Source organism: Bidens hawaiensis, unplaced genomic scaffold, assembly GCF_021521415.1.
Source record: "Bidens hawaiensis isolate Kalapana, Puna unplaced genomic scaffold, B.hawaiensis_p1.1 tig00002181_1, whole genome shotgun sequence".
In the NCBI taxonomy this organism is placed as follows: Eukaryota; Viridiplantae; Streptophyta; class Magnoliopsida; order Asterales; family Asteraceae; genus Bidens; species Bidens hawaiensis.
Window position 1 is genome coordinate 717,501 of NW_027491116.1, and position 9,366 is coordinate 726,866.

Consider the following 9,366-nt stretch of genomic DNA (forward strand, 5'->3'; position numbering starts at 1 on the left):
TTCTTCAAGTCTGACTCCTCCACCAGTCTGTCTCTTCCAACATGTTTATCAATTTCATCCTGGACAGCTTTTAACGCGTGTGGGTTATTAAGTAGCAAAGCTAAAGCCCATGTTAAAGTTACAGATGTCGTGTCTGAGCCAGCAATTATAATTCCCTGCACAATTGAAATGATCGCTAGTGTTAATGGATTTAACTATGAGCAACATGGCCTTAACTTAAGAAAACAATCATAAAGTGATTAATCAAGGTTAATTAGTTACCAGACTTGTGGCTTTGATAACTGTATCATGGTCAAAGCCTGGAAAATCGTCTTCAGTGGCATCTTGAACAGTAGAAATCAGCACATCCATGAAGTGTTGGTCGCCTTCTTGTTGTTGCCTAGAGCTAGACTCCCTCTCTTCCTTTCGCCTCCTTAACCATCCTTCAACGATGTCGTCAATTTTTTTACCTACCATCTTCATTTCTTTCTCGTATCCTCCTAGGTCGAAACCATTTGTAAAGGGAAGGAAATCTGCCGCGACAAACGTGGTGAATAACTTGAAGAATTTCTTTACCACATTCTGAAATCGAACTGCTTCCGCATCCTTATAATGGAGCCTATGCCCTGATACAACCCTCATAAGAAGGTTAATTACCAAGTTCCCAAACAATTGTTGCGTGTCCATCTTTACCATATCTGAACCTTCACTCTCTTTGTTCGTACGCCACGTCTCATATATATCCTTGGTGGATGCTCTAAGTTCTGAAACTCGAACATGTCCAAGCATCTCAACTCTTGTATGAGAGAGGACCTCATGCATAATGATCTTGCGAACTTGTCTCCAGTAAGCCCCATATGGAGCAAGCGGGAAGGCGCCATAGTTATAGGTGATGAACTCTACTGCCTTGGATTTGGGTAGAGTTGCAAAGGCCTTGTCGTTTGTAGTAAGGCATTCTTTAGCTACCGCCCCGCTACTCACAACCAAAGCCTGGTGAACACCAAGCTTGATGGTAAAGACAGGACCATACTTTTCTGACATGTCACCTAAAACATGATGTGTTATCTTAGATCCACTTAGGTGGTGCATGTGCCCTATTATAGGCAGCGCACCTTTCGCTTGAGGTGCCGGTGGGTTCTTCACTTGCTTTCCCCTCAAGATGCGCAACAGGAAAGCTGTCAAAAAAACAATAAGAATGGACGCTAAAGCTGTTGAAGATAAAAGAATATTATGGAACTCCATGCCTTCTGTATGCAAATAAAACTATGTGAGTGTTATATGATAGCTGCCCTGAAGAGGTAGGTCCCAGCAAAGCCCAGTTGGACCCGCAAGACTCACCTCAAAGAGGGACGTCTGCGCAGTTGAACCCGCAAGACTCACCTGCAATAGGGACGTCTGCGCAAAAGCTAAACTCGCAGACTCACTTTGAAGAGACGTCTGCGCAGAAACCAACTGGATCCGCAGGACCCACCATGCTCAGAGACGTGACGTCCTTACGCGCAGTACGCAAGCTGTTCCCGCAGGAAAAGCCTCCCAATGGTCGACGTACTCCGCCTGTTCCCGCAGCAACGGATACTAGCCATCAGGGAAGGCTACCCGCGCAGCAAGGCTACACGCACAAGGCACTTAACTCTTAAATAATTCAGTAATGTCACCTGAAGGAGTGAGCAAGCCGGGAACACTCCCGCACAAAGCCGGGAACACTCCCGCACAAAGCCGGGAAAACTCCCGCCCAAATGAGCCAGTCCGTACGATACTGGAGGATCTTTTGTACAGTACCTGACGAGGTATGGACAAAAGATCTGACCAAAGATACGACAGCTCACTGACAACAGTATGACGAGCAGTACGCTCTTGTACTGTATGTCACTATCAGCCGCTGCCTACTCACCAACCTGTCGGAGTACGTGCATAGCCTGTAGTTGGTGGAACAGGAATAGTACACAGCCGGCCTGGTCACTATCAGCCGCTGCCTACCCACCAACCACCATCATGGCACGTGCGTAGCCCACAGTTGGCAGAACAGGAATAATATTCAGCCGGCTGTACCTTCTTGGAAACCTACCTTCGGCTATAAATACTCCAACACCTTGGAACGGTATTATATCTCATCTCATACCATCATATCTGCTCTAGTCATTTCTCTTAATATACACAATCTAATCTGATTCTCACGCCGGAGGGTGGTCACAAGGAGGTACCCCCCCCCTTCTCAGTGACGAGCTCACGGTGTCTGTTTTGCAGGTCATCAGAAGAACCATCTTTGCCGGACCTAACCCCTCGTGGGAAACATCTATTTAACCCCCAGATTATCCGTAATCTGCCCGGGGTCGATTAGTGTTTCTTCATTGGCGCCATCCGTGCATAAAAGCTAGAACTAATTCTCAGTTTTTGCAAAACCTCCGAAAAGATGGTTAACGTTAATCCGGTCCTCAGGCCAGGGAGTAACCAAGAAACCCCGGTAACCACAACCCCAGCTACTGGGGGGAACACCGGCGAATACACACATTTTACGAACACTACCCCGGTTACCCAAGCCGGGGCAAGTGCAGTAAATTTTACGAACACTACCCCGGTTACCCGAGCCGGGGCAAGTGCAGTAAACAATCCTTCACTGGGATTCACCAATACCCAGTTGGAGAGACAACAGACGAGGCTCCCCCGCCAAACACTCGAACAAGTTAAAGCGTGGGCGGAAAAACGTCAAAGGGAATTCCAAGCTGAGTTGGATGAACGCTTACGTTCACTCCAACAGGCTGACGAATTCGGAAGCACTCAACAGCTCAACACGAGCAATGAGTGCGAGTACTTGGACGATGATTCGGAGGAATCCGACACCGACGCAAACCCTCGCCATAGGGCAAAAGGGAAGTGTAAGGAAACGGACTTCCAACCGCGAAGGAATTTTGGAGAAACCTTCAAACCAAAAAACGCGGGTGGAAACCCACGTGACTTCTCTAAAACCTTCAGACCAACCGCTGCAAATGCGGGAACCTCCAAGTTTGCAAGGGACATTGCGGAAGCAATCGCCCCGAGAAGTGCCAAACAGATGTCCAACATCGGCACTTATGATGGTATATCTGACCCAGACGATCATTTGAACAGATTCATAGCGGGGGCAACCGTTAGCAATTGGACGGAACCCACGTGGTGTTACATGTTCCAAATGACGCTTGTTGGGGCAGCCAGAGCGTGGTTCGACCGTCTACCGGTCCACCACATCTACGATTGGGCAAACTTCCAACAGAAGTTCAGCCAACACTTCAGTCAACAAAGAAAGTACACTGAAGAACAATGGACAATCCTCAATTGCATTCGAGAGGAAGATGAATCTTTGCTAGACTTCATCACTCGCTTCAACTCAAAGAAGCTAAGTCTGGGTAGTATTAGCGAAGATCTTGTTCGCGCTGCTTTCATCCAGGGCGCGAAAGACCCAGAGCTCATCCGCACCTTAACGGGTAAAGATGACATGCAATCCACATGGGATGCCATCATGACAGCAGCTAAACGCTTCGCGGAAACGGAAAAGCAACTGGGTAGAGATCTTCCCCAGAGCACAAACCTCTACACCCAGAAAACAAGAGAAAACAATGTCCTTACCGCCCGACTAAACAAAAAGAGGAAGCTAGGCATTTGGGAGTCAAGGGTAAACTTTGACACCTCATCCGGCTCTCGCCCTCGGTTAGGCGGAAAGGATAACATGCGGTCGTCAAACCGGAACTCCAGATGGACGCCACTCACCAAAAGCGTCACCGAAATATTTGACACCGAGAGGCTCCCATGGCCAAAGGCTCCAATAATCCGAGAGCGTCACAACGATGATCAGAGCAAATTCTGTGACTTCCACAGGACAAGAGGCCACAACACCGAAGATTGCTTAGACTTGAAGGACATTGTCGAAGCATTTGTCAGAGATGGGACGCTCGCACACCTCGTGGCGTAATGAACGCTGAGCAGGCAATGCGTGTAGAACCCCGGTTGGGGAATACAAGAAGGAAACTGCAGCTTCAATGTTGGAGACTACATACTGCGTAAACAACGAGATCCCGAACCAGGTGCATATCGGCTCGATGGCACTCCCATCCCAACAACATGGAAGGGAGCTCAATTACACAGTCTGCATGTAGAACAATTCCAAACTTGTAAAGAAAAGGCCCAGAACCACTTCTAATGGAAATGATTCTCCTTATCACATTGACGCTGATGATCTTACATTTATACTTATGAACTTTCCACACTGATATGCCGGTCTTCACCGCATACATAAGTGGGGAAGTAAGTCGTTGCGTGTGGAAGGCGGCAAAACCCGCGTAAGCACAAAAAACAGATGACAACCTTCACGCAGGTCAGTTATAGGTGAAGTTCAGTCATCCCACTAAATGAAAGTGCCGGTCCTAACCGCACAAATCATGATAGAGGAAACCGAACTAACCTATTGACAACCGCGCGTCGAACGGTTAATTTATTCAAAACACTGATGCCGGTTTTCACCGCATAAGTGTGAGGAAATCGTTGTGTGTAGACGGCGGCAAAACCCGCGTAAGCACAAAAAACAGATGACAACCTTCACGCAGGTCAGTTATAGGTGAAGTTCAGTCATCCCACTAAATGAAAGTGCCGGTCCTAACCGCACAAATCATGATAGAGGAAACCGAACTAACCTATTGACAACCGCGCGTCGAACGGTTAACTTGTTCAAAACACTTGGAAAATTGCTAAGATAAAATATGCATGAGCAAGTCATCCAGTGAAAGTGGCGGTCCTACCCGCACAAAGATTTATACATTCCATAAAAATTCAAGTGTTACAAGAATGGCCGGGTATTTACCCGCCTACAAGAGTGTAAATCTATACAAAAACAAACCTATCCTAACACTGGGAAGGGATCTAAAGGTTCAAGCTTCAGGACCACTCCCTCCAAACCCACTTGTACCCGCACCATCAGTTGGCTGTGGCGGTTCAAGGAAGGTCTTGAGAATGGTTAACCCATCATCAGCAGCAGCAACTTCGTTCACCTTCTCCACCACTGGATGCAGGAAGGCAGCATACTGGTTCACTGCTTGGTCATAAGCAGCTTCAGTATCCACATCATATAAAGGGAAGTTGGAAGGCGGGATGCCCTTCTCAACGAACCCTAGACCAAGCAGGAAGCCAGCCTTTTCCCCATCCTCATGAGAAGCGTTGAGGGCTGCACTCATGGCATCGTCATATGATGTGTCCGTGAAAACCCGATGCACAACCTACAAGAAAAAATACAAGTATCAAAACCTTTTCTTAGTACAAAGAAAAGCGTAAAGACGTTATGAAGCTAAGCTTACCTGCGACAACACTTCTCGTAGAAGCCATTCCTTGGTAACCAGAGCCTCCTGGAGCGCAGCTTGAGCTTGGTTACGGGCGCGTTCGGCTTCACTTTTGTTAAGGTTGGCAAGCAACACTTCTTTAGCCGCAGCCTCTTCGACGCCCTTTAGCTTACGCTCAGTATGATCAAGCACGCCCCTCTGGTCCAAGATCTCTTGGAGCTTCTTGGCGTCTTCCATGGCCAAGGCATCATGAGCCTGTTGGAGCCTCTCTAGTTTGGCTTTAAGTTGCTCATTCTCGAGGCGTAGAGGCTCAGCAACAGCTTCAGCCTTGGTGGCCCTCTCAGTTGCGTTCCGTGCAGTTTCCTTAGCCAGCCGAAGCTGTTCGTTAACAGCTTGGGCAGCCTTGGAACGGGCCTCGAGACGGGCCTGAACTTCAACCTCGAGGGCCTTGAAGGCCTTCTCCTTCTCCGCAGCAACAGCGGAGAGCCTCCTGTTCTCCTCTCGGACAGCTCGCGCCTGAGCTACTTCTTGGATACGAGCTGCCTTTAACTTGTCGTTTTCACGACAAAGCAGCTCGACGCGCGGCTGCATCCGAGCTAGGAGAATCCGGAGCTCATTTGTCAGCCTACCCTCCTGGTAGCTTGACATTGCTTCCCCCAGCGCCCCACTTGGGGCGGCGTGGCGCGCCCACTCGACGCAATCCACAGCCGTCCGAAGGGTGGTTCCCCGGCGGATGTTCCACCGCGGAACAAACACCTCATTCGAATCTGACACTGCAAAAACAAAAAGCAGTTAGGAAAATATGATAAAAAAAAATAAAAAAAAGGCCAAATTCACCCTACGCACCTGTAGGGTCGACAATAGGCCGGTAGCCGCCGAACCCATCACCTGAACCTAACGGATATCCATCCAAGAGGTCAGGCAGATGGGAAGGAGGCAGAGATTGGCTAGAAGCCCCAAACATACCTGCTGAACCGGCCGGGGGCGAAGTAGTCCCTGGTACCGGAGGCACGGTTGAAGCCGCCGCGGTAGAGACCACCGGTGGTGAACTCACTGGAGGTGAACTCACAACCGTGGCCGCCGCTGCGGAGGAACCCGCAGAAAAACTCACCGCCGGCTCATTGAAAGAATCAGTGAATATGGCACTGGCAACCGGCGGAGACGTTGTCACAGTTGGAACAGTTGCCTCAACCGAGTGAGCAACTGAACCAACTAAAGCAGGCGCAGCCGCCTGGGTCATCGCCTCAGGTAGGTTAACCAAACCTAGCATCATGGGTCCGGAGGTGCTCCTCCCCGCTCCACCCTGGAATGCGGTAGCATCAACGCCTACACGAAGACAAGTGCGAGTACAGTGTTAAGGCAAAGCTTTTCACATACTTAGCACCTGCAGGGAATTGAAGACAAGAATACCTCGGCAACCAAGTAACTATAAGACGGGTGCGGGTACAGTGTCAAGGCAAAACCCTTCACATACTTAGCACCCGCAGGGAATTGAAGCCAGGAATACCTTGGAAGTAAAGTAACTATAAGACGAGTGCGGGTACAGTGTCAAGGCGAAACCCTTCACATACCTAGCACTCCGCAGGGAATTGAAACCAAGAAGGATCTTCTGGGCCATGCTTGCGGAAACGGGAATAACATCCCCGCATAGCGGGAACTTCGAGAACTAGATTGTTTGAAGCTCCAAGATGGAATTGGTGGTTTAACATAATTGATCACTATGTTCAAAACTACCAAAACCTCATGGAGAATCTACACAAGTGGAACTCAACGCTCCTGACTTGCGAGGAGGTTACAGACCTACCCGCGTCATACCCAAAGATCAAGCAGAAAAGTCGGGAATTTCTGCACGTGACATTAGGACTTCCGCGGGAAGAATCCCCATGGAAAACCTTAAAACTAAACCCTTTTCAAAACCCTTTGCTTAAGTCCAAAAGTTCACCTCACTTATTAACAATTCATGAGAAGAATATTGGACTGGGGGGACTTGAAGAGGTAGGTCCCAGCAAAGCCCAGTTGGACCCGCAAGACTCACCTCAAAGAGGGACGTCTGCGCAGTTGAACCCGCAAGACTCACCTGCAATAGGGACGTCTGCGCAAAAGCTAAACTCGCAGACTCACTTTGAAGAGACGTCTGCGCAGAAACCAACTGGATCCGCAGGACCCACCATGCTCAGAGACGTGACGTCCTTACGCGCAGTACGCAAGCTGTTCCCGCAGGAAAAGCCTCCCAATGGTCGACGTACTCCGCCTGTTCCCGCAGCAACGGATACTAGCCATCAGGGAAGGCTACCCGCGCAGCAAGGCTACACGCACAAGGCACTTAACTCTTAAATAATTCAGTAATGTCACCTGAAGGAGTGAGCAAGCCGGGAACACTCCCGCACAAAGCCGGGAACACTCCCGCACAAAGCCGGGAAAACTCCCGCCCAAATGAGCCAGTCCGTACGATACTGGAGGATCTTTTGTACTGTACCTGACGAGGTATGGAAAAAAGATCTGACCAAAGATACGACAGCTCACTGACAACAGTATGACGAGCAGCACGCTCTTGTGCTGTATGTCACTATCAGCCGCTGCCTACTCACCAACCTGTCGGAGTACGTGCATAGCCTGTAGTTGGTGGAACAGGAATAGTACACAGCCGGCCTGGTCACTATCAGCCGCTGCCTACCCACCAACCACCATCATGGCACGTGCGTAGCCCACAGTTGGCAGAACAGGAATACTATTCAGCCGGCTGTACCTTCTTGGAAACCTACCTTCGGCTATAAATACTCCAACACCTTGGAACGGTATTATATCTCATCTCATACCATCATATCTGCTCTAGTCATTTCTCTTAATATACACAATCTAATCTGATTCTCACGCCGGAGGGTGGTCACAAGGAGGTACCCCCCCCCCTTTTCAGTGACGAGCTCACGGTGTCTGTTTTGCAGGTCATCAGAAGAACCATCTTTGCCGGACCTAACCCCTCGTGGGAAACATCTATTTAACCCCCAGATTATCCGTAATCTGCCCGGGGTCGATTAGTGTTTCTTCATGCCCTAATCTAGAGTATATATAGCCGAACGAGTGGTGTAGATTTTTAAGGGATTAAAATTATTGACCAGAGAAATATAATAAACAATACTTTTTTCTGTCGTCTAGATATTGTCATGGCCGCCGTTCAAGACAAAACATATTAAAGGAAATTGTCAACGTCATATTAATTGTTGTCAAATGTAATGTGTATACTTTTCAAAGGTTAGAGGCTTCACATTTAAGACTAGTTGTTATGGTCTCGCGAGCAGTCCCTTCACCAGCCGTCTCGAGCCACATCAGTCGCGAACATCGCAACAGCTCGCCATGAACAGTGTCGCGAGTGAGCCGTCACGACGGTGGTCGCTTGGGCTAAAGTGGACAATTAAGGGGAATGCTTTGGGATTTGGAATTTGACCATTGCATTTAATTTTTTTTCTTTTTCTATCTACAATTACGCATATAAACACTATCACACACCAATGCACATGCAAAAAAAATATTGAGATATCTAATAGAATAGTAACTAACTTTCAAAAGTGTTACAATTAGGTCACTCATACATATTTTTCCTAAATCAGGTTACTAAATCTTTAAATAGAGTCTCGCGGAATTTTTTGTGCGTCAAGAAATGAAGGATAAGATGTGGGGGGTTAGAATTTGCTATATATGTATTTAAATTTAAAAAAATAAAAAAAGCATTAATTATATTAAAATTTAAAAATAGAAAATAAAATCTCCATCGCCACTCAGCGTCAACTCTAAAAAAAGATAAAAAGATTTTCTATGTGAAATAAAAAAGAAAAAGGCTATAAAAGCATGTTAAATCCTTTAATTTAATAAAATAAGAAAGTTAAGTGATTTAATTGGAACACCTTTTAAAGTTGAGTGACTTAATTGGAACAATTTTGAAACTTGGTTACTATTCTATAAAGTTGCCAAAAAAAATATCCACCCATTCTACTCATTCTCTTCAATACACTCAATTACAAACCAAAAATGCAATGGAATTCCTTTCCTTCGTCCGACTCTTCGGAGGAAGACGATCTTATTTTTGAAGCCA

At 47.5% G+C, this 9,366-nt stretch overlaps 1 pseudogene across 1 annotated transcript in view; it reads right to left on the minus strand.

The window, feature by feature from the left end:
- The window catches only part of LOC143609307 (cytochrome P450 CYP82D47 pseudogene), a 1,699-nt pseudogene extending 478 nt beyond the window's left edge, over nt 1-1,221 (minus strand). Inside the window, exons 1-2 of the transcript XR_013149395.1 lie at nt 262-1,221; nt 1-155 (exon numbers count right to left, since the gene is read on the minus strand). The exon at nt 1-155 is cut by the window's left edge and continues 478 nt beyond it. The product of XR_013149395.1 is annotated as a cytochrome P450 CYP82D47 pseudogene (transcript). The remainder of the gene's footprint in view (nt 156-261) is intronic.
- Between the last annotated feature and the right edge of the window lie 8,145 nt (nt 1,222-9,366).